The sequence below is a fragment of the Doryrhamphus excisus genome, linkage group LG2 (genome assembly GCF_037039965.1).
Source record: "Doryrhamphus excisus strain RoL-2023G ecotype Guam linkage group LG2, RoL_Dexc_Guam_v1.1, whole genome shotgun sequence".
In the NCBI taxonomy this organism is placed as follows: domain Eukaryota; kingdom Metazoa; phylum Chordata; class Actinopteri; order Syngnathiformes; family Syngnathidae; genus Doryrhamphus; species Doryrhamphus excisus.
Genome location: NC_136358.1, coordinates 14,636,204 through 14,653,005, shown reverse-complemented (window position 1 = coordinate 14,653,005; position 16,802 = coordinate 14,636,204). Strand labels below are relative to the sequence as shown.

Sequence of the window (16,802 nt, the reverse complement as noted above, 5' to 3'; positions counted from 1 at the left end):
GGGGTGCATTAAATGGATAATACCAAAGAACTAGTGCAGGAGAGGGGCGCAAATACCAGCATTTTTAAAAACATCGCTCCATTCCAGGGTCAAGCAATATATCTGTGCACACGAAAACACACTCACAAGCTAGTGAGTGCATGCCAAAGCAACAGGTGGCGCTACAGCCTCGAACCATAATTCAGTTTTAGCCGCAACCCCCTCACCCCTGTCCTAAAACTCAGAGTTCCTGAGCACATCTCAGTTTTCCATGTTTGTTCAGTGCTGTGGTGAGGATACGAGTGTGTGTGTGGTGTATCTGGGGTGAAAGAGTCAAGTCGAGGTTCGGTTGCAGGCGCCTTGTCACTCTCAGACGTAGTTGAAAAGGTCAAGAATTCCAACCCAATCATAATGATAGCCCAGCGTGGACAGGTCCGCTCATCGGGCAGGCTAAACACAGGTATGGGGTCCAATCATGCTGCAGGACAGCGATACTAAGGATGCACGGGACATTTTGATATTTTGTAAAGCAACACGTGTTGGTATGCTAAGAAGTTATATATACTGTATTTCAAGAAAAAACTGCATCTCAGTTTTGTGATATGGGTGAAAAAGCGTTTTAATAGTACAGTAAAGTCTCGTTATATCAATATCGGTTATAACGAATTACTACTTATTACGATACTATTTTCATTTCCCGGCAAATTTCTAGTCTTTTATGATATAATTAGTTCCGTTAGTACGATACACGGTTATTATGATAATCCGGTTACTACGATGCCCTTTTCATCTCCCGCCAGCCAATTTGGTCTGCTTATATCGATACAAAAGCAGCTTAAATCAATCTTTGCTTAAGGATTTCAATACCAAAAAAGAACATGGCGAACGGCTGCTTCCAGTCAACTTTATTTCTTCACTTCCTGGTTCACAGGTCATGCTCAACCCGCCCCACATAGCTGGCCAAACACATGCCTGCAACAGAAGAACCAACTGACATAGCATACACACCTATTCCAACAAAGACACAAGCGTACAAGTACATGTATTTAATTGTGTTGTATTCAGATCTTGTATCTTTTTATCGCTTGCAATAATCACTGTTTTTCATATGTACATGCTGGCTGTTGCAGGCATGTGTTTGGCCAGCTATGTGGGGCGGGTTGAGCATGACCTGTGAACCAGGAAGTGCGGGAATCGGTGTGTGTGCTGTGCTCTGGTGGTGGAAGTGTGAAAAATAAAGTTGACTGGAAGCAGCTGTTCGCCGTGTTCTTTTTTGGTATTGAAATCCTTAAGCAAAGATTGATTTAAGCTGCTCGACATTGTTCTATACTATAGAACAATGTCGAGTGCATTATTGCCCACTTTTAATGCAGTTCAGCGCAGGATCGGATATATGGATAGTCCGGTTATATCTGTATTTTTTCCGACTCCCGAGAATATCGATATAACGAGACTTTACTGTATAAACTTCTCTTTTTTCAGGTCTTTTTTCTTATTTTTGCTGGGTTTTTCCAAATATTTCGACTTTCTTCTGAAATAATTTTGCAATATTATGACTTTCTTCCCATAATACGTTGACTTAGTTTCCAACCTAACTTCCCAACTTTATTTTACCTTATTTCAACTTTCTTTTCTTTCTTTCTTTGTTTTTTGCTGTTTTGGTTTAATTACATTTTACTGTACTATCTAATGTAGGCCAGTCACATTTTTTTGTTATTTTAAAATAATAAATGAAAGCAAATAAATGTATGATTAAAATATAACAATGAAATAAAATGTGAAATCTTGATAATTATGTTACAAGTATTTAGTAATTATTTATTTCATAACCTGTGCCATTAGTCAACTTTTTTTATACAATTGTAATTAAAATGTACTGTTTTAAAATAGTTTTAATTACATTTAAATTCGTTTTAATTTATCAATAAATATGTATTAATTAATCAATAAATATATATAATTTATGAATAAAACTTCAATTAAAAATAACAATTTTAATTCAACATTTTCATTAAATAAACATTAAAAAACGCTGTTTTCATTAATGACATTTATATTTATTGAGTAGATTTTATCATTTTATTTTAATTTTAATTTATATATAATATTTCCCAATGAATGAATTAATGGCGCATTACATACACTACATACACATACTGACATACACATACATAATTTCATAAATTTACCTTTACAAAAGTAGACAGATCATATAACACACATTGATTCATGTTAAGTTTTAAAAAAAATATTGTTGACTTTTTATGTTGTTACAGGGGGGCACCTGCACTATTTATAGCCGCCCCCAGCTGTTAGCATGGGATAACACACACATGCAGAGGATGGGCTGAACTGTGGAAAAGGGTGTGTGGGCATTCATGTACACCTTATTGGTTGTGACGTAAAGAATAATATTATAGAACCGCCGCTGTATGAGGGTGCACGGCCACACAGATTGGCACAGCTGTCTGTGAGTGACAAGAACACACCACCACTCAAGTACACACATACACACAAATAAAAACCTGCATTCTTCGTGCGCGCACAACTCTGGTGGTCAGTACAAATCAAGTGTTTGTTCAGTTAGCGAGGAGGACGAGCCGTAAAGCAAAAAAAAAAAACAAACAGTTGTCGCTGCAACAGGTTGCAGGCAGCCCACCCCAAACACACACTTCTTATCAGCACACTGTTAGGTGTTTACTTAATTAGCATACACACACACGTGTATGATTTGGTGATTAACTTCCTGCTGAAGACAATAGCAACCGAGAGGTCAAATGTTACAACCAGCAAGAGAGGGTCCCACCATTATAAAAGCAGGAAGTATTAACGTCAACAATTTTTACTGCACAGTGAAAAGGTTTTACAGCAAATAAGCTACTGGAACTTCCGGTTTGAGGGCTTCTAAATCCCTCCAAGCGCCTGACAACTTTCTCCCCTTGCACACTTTAGTCCCACCCTCCAGATTTGAACCAAAACAAAGACAGAAACCCGACTATTTCCAGCCAATCACACGCAGGATGCATCATTTAAAAATGATATACAGTACCCGTACTGAAATAATCAACCATTAAGACTACAAAAGTAGAATATTTGAGGGTGCCACCTCAGTGACCCCTCCCCCAAAGATAATGGTTATTTTAAACACAAACACACTCTAACTGAGAGTAGATCATTAACCACAAGAATGCCAGCAGAAGAGTTAACAGAAAGTGCGAGAGCAGCTGCAAACACTTTTCCCTGACATCAAATATGTATCAAAAAGCCTCCAGCACAGCCAAGAGCACTCTGCTATCAGTGGCATCTTTTTTTTTTTTTTTGGAGCTGAGCCACCGTTTGGCTGCACGACCTCTGTCGACATGGCTGACGTGTATGTGTGTGTGTGTGTGTGTGTGTGTGTGTGTGTGTGTGTGTGTGTGTGTGTGTGTGTGTGTGTGTGTTATGTGTTGTTGCTGGAAGCGAAATCCCCTCTCATCTGCCGCCGCCGCCGCCGCCGCAAGCTGCCGGCCGTATTTTACACTCAGGTATGAAAAGGTTTCAGTGATGAACTTGTGTGGAAGTGTGTGTGCATGTGTGGCCGTATATCAGCATACTACACACACTCAGCTGTCGCTGTCTAAATTCCCCTCAACACCTGCAGCACTCAGGGGGAGGCAAAATAATCCCGAATGACACCCACATCTTGTTTTTTTTTTCTTCTTCGGCTAACCACAATCAGACAGGAGGCCCACAAACGGGATTGGTGTCGAGTGGGTAGGTGGGCTGAGGAAGGATAAGGAGAACAGGTGGGATTACAGACTAACACGCTGAAAGAAGTGGGAGTGGATGCATGTAGCGGCTCTTTCCAACAAGTGGGGCCCCTGGGGAGGTGTTCTGGGCATTTATGACCGGTAGGAGGCTTCGCGGAGGGACACTTGCAAATAGCCTGGGAACACCTCGGGAGGAGCTGGACAAAGTGGCGGGAAGAGGGAAGTCTGGGTTTAAGTCTGGATCATTCATTGTGCTGCTGTAGGAGTCCAAAAAATGCATATTACATGCAATAAATTAAGCATTTTGTATTATTTTATATTAATTGACCTCATAACAGGCACAATAACAGCATAATTGTATTAGTCATCATCGTAATAACAACACAGGCGACTGCTGCTGTACTCAAAACTCAATTCAGAGTCCCCGACGTCACTTCCTGTCCAAATGTCAGGCAGACATTTATTGAAACACACATGACATGATTTATGTCTTAAATTGTTTAAATGCTCAGATTATATTGACCATATTGGGTAATAGGAGCGTAAAGGTGACTATAGGGGTGTTATTTCATGTCGACAGGGCTCTAATAATGGTAAAAAGTCATTATTGTTAATTCAGGAAAAGAAAACAGGACTCTGAGCAAGAACAAAATGGAGCCCCTGTAGAGGAGTGGTCTTATATTCAGGGAGTCAGAGCTTCTCTTCTTGTCACTCACACACACACCAAATGAATTTTGTCTCCGATTTTCTGACTCAAAATGATTGAAAAGCAGAGGCCACTTATGTTGACATCAATGCAGTACTTTTCTTAGTGTTGCGTCACAAAGGGAGGCACTGATGACTGAAGTGATGTCGGGCAACCAGTCCAAATCCTTAACCTTTCACTTGACGCGCACTTAAATCCAGCAGTCTGCTGTTCCGCCCTTTCGACTTTACCTTTAACTCCAAAGCTGAATGGCCTCTCAGAACTCAACTCAACCAGCTGCACTTAAAGCCAGGCCTGCTCAGGAGCGCCAACGCCGGCTAGGATAACCGTGAATAGAAGCACTGTTACAACTCAGACAGTACTACGTTTTGGCGTCTGCTGCTAAATATGTGAGTTTTATGCACTATACTGATTTACAGTAACTATGTATCTCCAAACAATTAAAGGCACATCCACTTAGGGGCCATCCATAATTTTCAACATTTTCACGAGCGTACAAACCGTACGAGGGAGGGAGGGGGTTAAGACATCAACATACGCTTTTTTGAAAACCAGAAAATGTCGATGTCTGTATGTTCGAACCGCGGGACGCAGTCAAATTTTAGCACGAATAGACTGGTCCCCTGTCGTCGTATGCTAGCGCAAGAGCGTACCAGTCCACGCGATACTCCACGTAGCTCTGCATGCTTTGCATTCCAACACAACAATCAGACAATGGCCGACCCCGGTGATTTCGATTACCTATTTTCGTTCATCAAAAAGAGAATTACTGCCATTCATCGCTCACCAAGCAATGCATATGAACAATACATCAATGTTTACTGCTTTGTGCGTTCAAAAAGAAAGCGGAAGGACGCTGTAGCGGCTGGCCAGGCGGCTTGGAAAGGTTCAAAATCGAAGGAATCGAGCAGGGCGGATTTGTTCCGAAGTGCCGTTGCGAAAATGGGGAAGATCAAAACTAAACCGACCATCCTGAATCTCTCGCCAGCTCTGTGTTTATTTTCTATACTTGGGCATGGACCTGGCTGTGATTGCCATTTTCTGAATGACTCTGTGGTGGTGAATTTGACTTTGTGGACAGTGCAGTAACAATCAATGTGATTTTCACTTCCTGTGAAACACTGACTAGACTATTGGTGTGATTGTTAAGCCTTTTCAAAACAGTTGTGGCATCTTTATTGCATACTTCGCATTGAGTTGAGTTCAAGGGTTGTGTCCATCATTTCAAAGAAGATTTTATCTCCTCAGGCTTTTGGAAACCAGGGGCAACTCTTCTGCTCCTTGAGAAATCATGTGTGTATACAAGAAGTATTCCCTTGATTAAAAAATCCTGTGGAAAACAGTTGTTGCATCAGGACTTTTCTACATGTATCATTTGATAGAAAGAACAATACAAAAAGACCAAATTTGTAAAACATTTGTATTTTCTTGAAAGAAATATACAGTAAACCTCGGATATATAGGATTCAATTTGTTCCCACTGGTTTTGTCCGATATAAGCGAAATCCGTTATATGCGTATACCGGAAAATGTCCGCCACATTCATTACACGGACGCGCAATGCCATGGGGGAACTTTCTTTGATCCATGTTCACAGCCAAAGCTGAAGATTATAACATCTTTGTATGAATTACAGACATGTACATGAGCATGTACAACAAAATAAAAAAAAATCTCAAATCTGTAGAGATGCCTTCTTGTTGCTATTAGCGAGGTTTAGAAACCAAACGATAAACGTAAACGCAAATGATAATGACGTCACAGGCTATTGACAAGTCAGCAAGTTTCCATACATTTCAATAGCATGTGACGTCATTATCGTTTGCACTTACGTTTATCGTTTGGTTTCTAAACCTCGCTAATAGTAACAAGAAGGCATTTCTACAGATTTGAGAATTTCTTTTTAATTTTGTTGTACATGCTCATGTACATGTCTGTAATTCATACAAAGATGTTATAATCTTCAGCTTTGGCTGTGAACATGGATCAAAGATGGATCAAAGGCCACGATGCGGCCATCCGATATATGCGAGGGAAATTGGAACGGGACTGGAGATTTTGTCCGAAATAGGCGAAATCCGTTATAAAAAATCCGATATATGCAATGAATTTTTATTGGAAATGCATTACAGAAAAATTGGTTCTTTTTTATCTGTCCGTTGTGAGCGAATTTCCGATATAATTCCGAGTCCGATATATCCGATATAGAGGCATTTGATATAATTTTTTATCTTGTTCATGTTCAATACAATGTTGATGGGCAGTGACTGATTGACCAGAGTCCCAAAATACAGCCAGAGAACACTATTGGATTGGATACGTATGTTCGAATTTCCTGGCTGTATTGGGTCAGTTGGTCATGGACCTATCAACATTTTTCATTTGGGATTGTACTCTTTTTGGGGGGGGGGGGGGTTGCTCAAAAGAGTACGGTTTGTACGCTCGTGAAAATGTTGAAAATTATGGATGGCCCCTTAGCAGTTCCACTTCAGCAATCCATCACCCTCCTCCTCCGTCCTTGGACTAATCACATTAAAACCCTCTGCTTCCTCTTATTAAAGGTTCAAAGGACCCGGTTCCCAGGTGTCGTCCAGCTCTGTTCCCAGCATAAAAGGAATATGACATTTCTATTCCTCGTTTTATCTCCACTCAGTCAATGACCTCCCTTTCCGTCAAAGACATACCGATGTGTCATATTTTGAAAGCTGTTATTTCACAAATGTAGCATAACAAAGTAGATGCTAAGCCAAGGAAAGACATGGAAAGAAGGGAAAAGTGTACATGATGGATGAGGAAGGGATTAGCATATGGCCAAGATGCTGGTACACCAGCATCAATCCAAATGTGCTGCCCAATGCATCAAACAAGAAGAAGGCAGAGATGCTCAATGTGCCAGTTTTCATATTTCCATGAAACATTTTTTTTCAAAGCCAACTTTTTCTACTGGTTTATTTATTGTTTTCTTTAATTAGGTCTGATTTGGGGAATCTTTTTTGAAAACTGCATTTTTTGTAGTATTTATATATATATTTTGTCAGTTTGCAGGAATTACAAAAATGTCAAAAATGTAGAATGAAGTTTTTGTATGCAGGATTTTGCAAAGGCTTCCCTTTTCCTGAAATTTTTAAAAAATGTATGTTTAATTACTTTTTACGCCTTTTATTAAGTCACTTTATTTTTATTTGCTTTTGTGTCAGTTGTCACTATTTTTACACCTTTTTTGTTTTACACTAATTTCTTTGTATTTTTTCATTTTTATTTCATTTGTATTTTACTTATTTATATTTTAGGTTGTTTTTACCATTTAACCATTTTTATTTGTATTATTTTGTTTTTTTTTTACAATTTCTTGAAACCTTTTTGGAGTAATTAAACATTAATTCAATGTTTAATTTCATTAAACATTAATTCAATGTTAAATTACTTTTGACACCTTTTATTAAGTCATTATATTTATGCCTTTAAATGTATATTTAGTTATATTTTGTAAAAAACAGAAAAATGAATACATGTAATTAACATGTCGAAGTGCATTTATTTTTGCATTTTATCAAGTGAGTGAGGAAGAAGATGACAAAATATTGCTGAATTTTAATCCAAAAGAAGTCAGCCATCAGTTGTATATTCCATATTTTGGGACCCCGCCGCTAAAACAGCGGCCACCTTAAAAGGCGCTCAGTCCCTGTGAATGTGTGTGTGTGGTCCACAAGCGAGAACGAGCATTATTATCTCATTTCAAAGTCCTTTTATCCGGCAAGGTGAAGAGTCAAATGCTCGTTCCCGGGCTGCAAAGGAAGCGACCCCTCGGCTCGAACCAAGAACACATTCAAACAATGTCAAGAACCACGCACGGCTGCTCTAAATCACCACCCGGACACAAATAAATATGTTGACTAATCGGACAGCATAGATGTAGCGATCTTGTTCGATAAGATGACAAATATTGTGAAAGCGGGGGTTGGGGGGGCATGGGTGATCAAAAGTCCCCTCACAGGTTGAACTGCAGTGCTGTCTTAAGAGCCAGCCAGCCATGAATGGACAAATCGGAGGCCATGAAGTATCCATTTCTGACACTAGATCCAGTCGTGGATTTTGCCCTTTTGTCACAAAAAATGTGACTTTTTCTAACTTTTTTTCTCACCCTTGCTGTTTTTTGATGCATGAGTCGCAATTTTTAATTAGTTATCAAATCAATATAATTTTTTTTGTCCCATTGTATTTGTTCCATGTCGGTACGCAACACTTTTGGACTTTCCACCATCTTTCTATAGCGTCCTCTCCCAGGCAGGGTCAGGTTGCACTCATTGTTGGTGGCGGTTACTGATAAATAGGGTGCCTGGTTACAAGCCGACGCACGATTGGCTCCTTTCAACAAAGCACTGGGAGGAGGTGGAGAGAGTTAGGATGAAGGGGGGGTTGGCGGTCGTCGCCCTGGGAAACCATGAGACTTGTGTCCGTTTAAATAGAAAGTCAGGCAAGTCTTCAACTTTGTTTTTGTTGGAAGGACAAAGAGTCGAAGACAGTGACCTTTCCAACACCCCTAAATGCATCACTTTATGAAAGCACTATTTTTACAACAATGTTTTTGTTTTACTTCCTAAAACAAAAACAAGTTTTTATTAGTGACAATTACACTGAGGGGCCTTTTTTAGAGTGGAAGAAGATCTTTGTTGAGAAATAATAAATAAATCAATACATTTTAAAAAATGTGAGGTTTTCTTGTGCAATATCTAGGGATACCTGTTTCGTCCACTGAAAAAAGTTAAATATCCCAATGGCAAGTCATAATTATGACACAAAGTCTAAATTATGAGACAAAAAGTCTAAATTACAAGATAATAAATCATAATTATGAGATAGTAAAGACAGAATTATTTTATAAAAACTACCAGATAAAAAGTCCTAATTATGAAGTAGGAAAGTCCAAATTATGTCAAGATTATGAGATAAAAAGTCACTAATATTAAGTAACCAAGTTATGAGATAAAGTCACAATTATGAGAAAAAAAGTCAAAATTATGAAAGAAAAAATCATAAGATAGAAAAGTCATAATTATGATATCAAAAGTCATAATTATGAGGTAAAACTGAAGATTCTGAGTAAAAAAAGGAAAAGTTACAAGACAAAAACAGACACAAAGTCGAACCTTATGAGATAACATCATAATTATGAGAAGAAAGTCAAAATTATAATACAAAAAGTCATAATTATATCATATGAAAGTCATAATTATGAGCTAAAATGTCATAATGAGTCAAAAAGTGGAAATTATGGAATGAAAAGTCATAATTATGAAATAAAAAGACAAAATATTGACACAGAGTCATAATTATGAGTAAATAGTCAGAATGACAAGACAAAAAGTCTAAATTATGAGATAGGAAAGTCATAATTATGAGTTAAAATGTCAAAATTCTGAGATAAAAGTCATAATGACGAGTAAAAGGTGCAAATGACAAGATAAAAAGTAATAATTATGATATTTATGATACAAAGGAGTGCTGTGTGACGAAGGCTCCATTGAAGACGGCAATGCTCTGTATCTCATAATTTAGACTTTTTAGCTCCTAATGAGGACGTTTTATGTCATAATTTTGGTGGATATGGTAGATATTGCACAATATACAAAAGACACGGTATATCTCATGTTGTCAGCTGTTTATACGAGCTAGTCTGAGTCAGACAGTGATCCATTCAGTCATGAAGTAAGTCACCAGTCAAGTGGAAAACTGCATTGACTAATTCAAGTGTTTTGATGCAAACACAGATGTCCCGGCGGGGAGTTGAACACACGGCCAATCTGCTGTCCATCTGATGTATCTATCCCTACTGTGGCCCGGCAGCATGTTTGACAGGCGTCCGACCCACAATGCATCACTGCTAGAAAGCTTTGGGGGTGTTGAAAAGGTAAAGCGTGGAGAGAAGAGAGGCACGGTTGAGTGGAGGGGAATAATTCCCTCTCACCAGGAGATTCTTTGAAGTTAAGGAAAGAGAGGGAATGTGAGGGTAAAAATAGAAGCCCCCACCGTCTTCCTTCCTTTTCTTCCCTCCTCCTTGCCTTAAATCACTCCTTTTTCCTCGTGTCTCCCTTGTAGCCACACTTATCAGAGACACAAGGGAGAACATCTCCTCACCCGGCGTCAGGGTCGCTCAAGTGTCACCATTGTGTTTGGTGACACTGTTGGTGAGAACGTGGCGTGATAATGAGTCAGGGAAGACCAGGACGGAGTTAAACACACTAGCGTTAAGCTAACACATTTTCATGCTCAGTTGGACCTGCTGATATATACAAATGTATAACTGTACCTTCATTAAAATACACTGTGGCAAATGGTGATTAATCATGATTAATAAATAAAAAATTATTAATTTAATCTTTTTTTAAATAATTAGACAGCCCTAATATACATTGTATTGTTTTTTTAACATTTTTTAAAATTAATTTAAAAATTGATTAATTTAATCATTTTTTTAAATAATTTGACAGCCCTAATATACATTGTTTTTTTAACATTTTTTAAAATTAATTAAAAAATTTATTAATTTAATCTTTTTTTAAATAATTTGACAGCTCTAATATACATTGTATGTTTTTTTAACATTTTTTTAAATTAATTTAAAAATTTATTAATTTAATCATTTTTTTAAATAATTTGACAGCCCTAATATACATTGTATGTTTTTTTACACACCAATATGTCAAACTTTGCTTTTTGGCCGGCCAAAAAAACATTTGCCAAGTGCGGAAATTGACCATCGCCAATTTTGGATAGTGTTTCACCCCAATGAAGGTTATTTTTAAAATGATTACTTTATTCAAGTTTTTATGATAACTGTATAGATTATGCCCTTTTGGTATATAATGTACGTGAAAATGTGCTCAAATTATATTATTAAATTATCTTTTTTTAAATGTATAATTTTAGAAAAATATAAGAATTACTGACCCCCACAGGACTGGAGTGGAACAGCAATTCATTAACTTTTATTATCTGCGCTATTTGATTGTTTTATAATCTTATATTCTTGTTTATGATGCATTCACTTCCCTCTTCTTCAATCGCACGACTAAACGAGTCACTTGGGAACTACTTCATGCTATTTCCGGCTCATGAAATAAAAATAGTGTGCACCATGAACGATCTTGATTGTTTTAAAAGCGCTCCTTAATGTTGTGACAGGAATTTGTCAAACCCAATTTGCCATGAGGAGTGGTGCTGGAGTCCGAGTGAGGCCTGACAAATGGTGGTGGTGTTCCTCACTGACAGTGAGGTAGTAATTACTGTCACCACACACAGTTCCTAATAATAGCATCTGGCTTCTTTTTTTTTTTTTTTTACTTAAATGATGGCATTGAACGCACATACAGGACCGAAATCCGTTCAGGTGTAAATCTTTCCGTCCTCATTGACACTCCGTGCGATGCTTTCAAAGGGGGATTTACTAGGCGGAGAACCAATAAATCCTTGACTTGACAAACTTGCACGCACAAGCCCCATCATCACAGAAAGGACCCCCCTCAAAAAGACACATTTATGTTCTCAACACTTTAGCTCCATCCATCAGAAAAAATTAATATTCCAGCAGGTGGTTAGGAGGTTGGCAGTTGTGTCAAGACATGTCTTTACGTTTTTGGGAGGACTGGAGTTTACCATGTAGGTTTCTCTTTCAATACTGCATATTTGGTACGATATACATATATATGTACAGGGTCAGGTAAAATGATCTGACACATTTGTAGGTTAAATAAAAGGCACATAAAGTAAAGAAACAAGTGGTTTTATTTTCAAAAAGTACACATAATGCCATTTTGCTTTGTTTCTTTATAATGCCATTGTTTTTCGTTTCTTTTTCAGTTGCTGCCATGAATTGGACTGGTGAGCATCGCGCTTTCATTGTGGAAACGTTTATCAAAACAAACAAATCTGTAACTGCAACACAACGAGCGTTCCGTTTGCACTTCAATCTTGGTAGACATGATCCCGTACCAGCTCTTGTTATGGGTTACCAACTTCAGAGCTACTGGATCTGCACTGCCAGAACTTATTTAATTTTTAAAACATAATGAAACAGAATGGCATTATATGTACTTTTCGAAAATAAAAACACTTTTTTGTTTCTTTATTTTATTTGCCTTTTATTTAACCTACAAATTTGTCAGGTCATTTTGCCTGACCCTGTATAGTTTGTTGCATTTCTATTGTCAAACATTGTGAAGCCTAACTGGTGTTTTTTTGGCACCCAACCACAGTAGTACAGTACCAAAAGGGTGACGCCAGACACAATACAGCTCATTGATTGGTCGAGAGAGGGCAATGGGTATTCGTAATGTTGGATATCCTACATCAGGGGTGTCTAAACTTTTTCCAAGAAAAGGGTGCTAGGGCCACTTTTACATCTTCTAATATCTTTTTTCTTAAAATATTTCAATTTTATTATCAGAATGTCAATTTTTCCCAACCTAATTTTCCAAAAATGTTTGCTTTGTTTACATCCATTCATTCATTTTCTGTACCGCTTATCCTCACTAGGCTATGCTGGAGCCTATCCCAGCTGTCTTTGGGCGAGAGGCTGGGTACACCCTAGACTGTTTGCCAGCCAATCGCAGGGCCTAATTTATGATATTTTCTTTTCATATCATAACTTTACTGTCTTAATATTTTGTCCTTATTCCTGTAAAATTACTGGTGTTTTTCCCCCAGAAAACACCAGTGGGTCGGGGACCTGCATAGTTTAAGTTCTCTGCTCTGACGACCACCAATTACAAGCCAGTTGAGGCTTCACCATTCCAAAGTGTACTGTAGTATTTTCTTCTTGCTTTTTCCTTCAATGGAACAATTGAGTATTGGGTTGTGCAGGGGTGTCAAACGGCAGCTGGCTATGTGGACATGTTGTAGAGGGCATCCCTCATGGCTGAAGCAAACTGATTGGTAGGGCTGTCTCAAAACATGTCTTCCAGTACCAAAACTGTGTAACCTGGATATTTGTATCTCTTACCACAACACCCAAACAGGAGTCTGTTACCACCTCCACTCGTTTATCATCTTGGCATGCTTGGGTCTTTTTAACAGCTCTACCCAGCGCACACGCCGCGAATGTACACGAGCATGACGGCACATGCATGCATGTTTTATAGCCAGCCACTTCAATTATAAGGAGGTTCCTTGGCATTCCTGTGGTGGAGGGTGTTGTGGGTGGTTCACACTGCTACATTTACAGCCAAACTACAGTGATCTGCAATTTACATGTCTATAGAATTAGGTTGTTGCATTCGAGGTTGCCGGGATGTCGGAATTCCCACTAGCGGCTTGATAAGCTTATGTTTGCGGAAGGATAACTTGACTGGCTACAGACTTTGCTAGGATGAAGTACAAATGCACTTTTCTCTAGTCGGAGGTGAAGAACATCATATTGATCATCAGACTAAAAATACTACATACAGTACAGAGTAAAAATTAAAAGGTGCTTTTTCTTGTCATTCTAATACAACAGCAAAATCCACTTCCCATCAAACGTTACCAAAATACAATAATTCCTATGAGATAAGAAAATCACCTGCAATGATAAGTGCAATGCTTACACGGTTCTCCCGTCCATGAACGGGATTAAAGCCATGAACCACCAATGAGTGTAATAGCAGGGGTGGGCAAACTACGGTCCGGGGGCCACATCCGGCCCGCCACGTGTTTGAATATGGCCCGTCCGTCGTTCTTTCCAAAGTATTTCATTCAAACTTAACATATAACCTGGGATCATGACTTGAGCCAACCTTTTGATGGTTTAAGTAGCTGTTTTATCAATTTCGTTATTTGATGTGGTTTGTGCTCCTGAAAAAAGGGACACAAGCACATATAGCTGATTGCAATGTACTTTTACAGATACAATAATTCCAGGTGGACTGTTACGTGTAAAATATATAATATGGCCCCCCCGTCAATTTTGTTAAATCAATGTCAAAAAGTCAACACCAATGCAACATAATTCAAATCATAAACGGACCACATAGCAGGAGATCGAGAAGGAAGACAACAGCGAGACAGTATCAGTTACTCAGTGTCAGAGGTATGCTGGCATGCCCACAGAGGCTGTTATCACTTTGGTAATAACAGACTATTTCCAACGCATCAGCCCTGCAGCCCTCCTTACGGACCGTGGGTGACTACTGTGTGCAGGAATGGATGGGAATGTGCGGCTGAGTGGGGGGAAAAGGATGGTGTGATCATCACAGGGGTGATCTGCCCTGGAGCCAAACTGCAACTAACCACATCTTAGCTTCTGATACTGCAGAAACCTGACATCTGGAGAACAACAATGGATGCAACTGCTTGACTCCCGTGTTGGTTAAACCTGCATACAATCTCTTTAGTCGCCACTGACCTCACCCTGCGAGGCCATTATAGCAAGCGTGACTGCCCACACGTTGAGACAATCACTTCAACGTACAATTGGCTGTGAACTGCGGTTTTTAAAAAAAAGCAACCACATACCCAAAATACACAAAGATGAATGAATAGAGGAAGCTATGACTTGCAAATGAACTGTTTGTTTGGGTGTGGTTGCCACAGACTAGAATGTGCTTCTGGTGATTCCTGGGTCATTCCACAGTGACAGCAGCTTCTGTGAAGATCTGCGCTTGCTTGATAAAATCTCTAGTGATGTCCATAAGGGAGCAGACGTAAGAGGTCATCTGCACTGCTTCATCGGGTGTCAGCCTGACAGAAAGCAGATCTTAAACAAAGCTATTCCTATTTGCCACATATCATTTGCAACGATAACGACTGGCACCTCGTAAAGGATAATTAGATAAAGAGCTGTGAATGGTAGACGGCAGCATGCATCTCATTTTCACATCACATGGTGTGAGAGAAGGCGCAGAAAGGCGTTTTTGTTGCTGCGTCTGCTCTGTGAAAAGGTGTCAGGACCTGCTAAAGATAAATAAAACGTAAATAAACAACTATTTCCATGAAAAGCTAAGAAATTCTAACTAAGAAATTCTAACTGATGAGGTAGCGGTTGCTTTTATGCACCATGAATAAAAAGGTGCAAGGGATCCGTGTGTGAAATGTGGCCTCAACACTGCAGGCGAAAATCGGTTGGACGCTGCTCTATGATGCTGACGAATGTCTGAGCCAAAAAAATATGTATGCACGTCTTTTGGTGCGGATGAGTCACCAGGGCTCCAAATAAAAAGATGTTTCAGTTCAAAGGAGGAGTCATAATACATCTAAAAGCGAGCTCCATTTCTGGTGTATCAGTGTTGCTGCTAAAAGACAAGGCCTGGAGGCTTGGAGGAAGGTTTCAAACAACGGCCGGCAACTTTTGGAAGCCGGTGCAAGAGTGTAATCTTTCGAAAATGCCGTAGGGGTAATAAAATCAACATTGTTAGGATACGAAAGCTAAACATAATTCTGTCTTTAAAATTGTTTGTTTCGATAAAGGTTATCATCCTACACATGTCTTAATCACATTATTTAATTAAAATTATTATTATTTTTATACTTACATTTTTTTAATTAATTTAACAATAATACTACTATAGAATACAATAATACTGCTATTTATTACTATAAAAAAATCAATAAAACAATGAATAAAATCCAAATAATTTTAATACATTAAAAAAAGTAAATAAAATAATGGCGTTTGTTCAATATTCTCTGTGTGAGATGACGGAGAGGGAAAAAAAAGACATTCCCACACACACACCACACAGACACACAAGCTAACAGCTGTCAACATTACACCTGTCACCAACCCCTTCTCCGGCTGATGGGATTTAGAAGAGATGACTAAAACTGACACCTCTGTGAAGATAATCTACCATGAAGTCTCTCTTTGAGAGGATCAGTGTTAAAGCTCCAATTATGAAGTTTTAAAGTGAAAGTCATTACGTGGTGTCGGCTTTCAGTTTAGTATAAACAACTCTACATTTCATGACTGTATACAATATATAAAACAAAATAACCTGGAGCCAATGTAGGGTCTGGTAGGGTTGTGATAAAAGATAAATGACGACAAGCGAGTGATACGGTTTGATGCCTCCTGGATCGCTAAGACTCAGCCATGAATCCTTAGATTACCGTATTTTCTGGACTATAAATCGCTCCGGAGTATAAATCGCACAAAGCCAAAAATGCATAAATAGGTAGACAAAAAAATACATAAGTCACACTGGAGTATAAGTCCCATTTTTTGTGGGTAATTTATTTTCCAAACTACTTGACCAAAACAGACATTACGTCCTCTTGGAAGGCAAGTTCTAACAATAAAAGAATAGAGAACAGGTTGAATAGGTGTAAGATATGCTAACACAATGGTTATTCGGCTACACAAAAAATAAACATGAACAGAAAAGGTGTCCAGTGTT

The 16,802-nt window shown here is 38.6% G+C and overlaps 1 protein-coding gene across 4 annotated transcripts in view; it reads right to left on the bottom strand.

The window, feature by feature from the left end:
* Positions 1-16,802, bottom strand: part of celsr1a (cadherin EGF LAG seven-pass G-type receptor 1a) — a 56,100-nt gene that overhangs the window by 30,414 nt on the left and 8,884 nt on the right. The window lies entirely within an intron of this gene.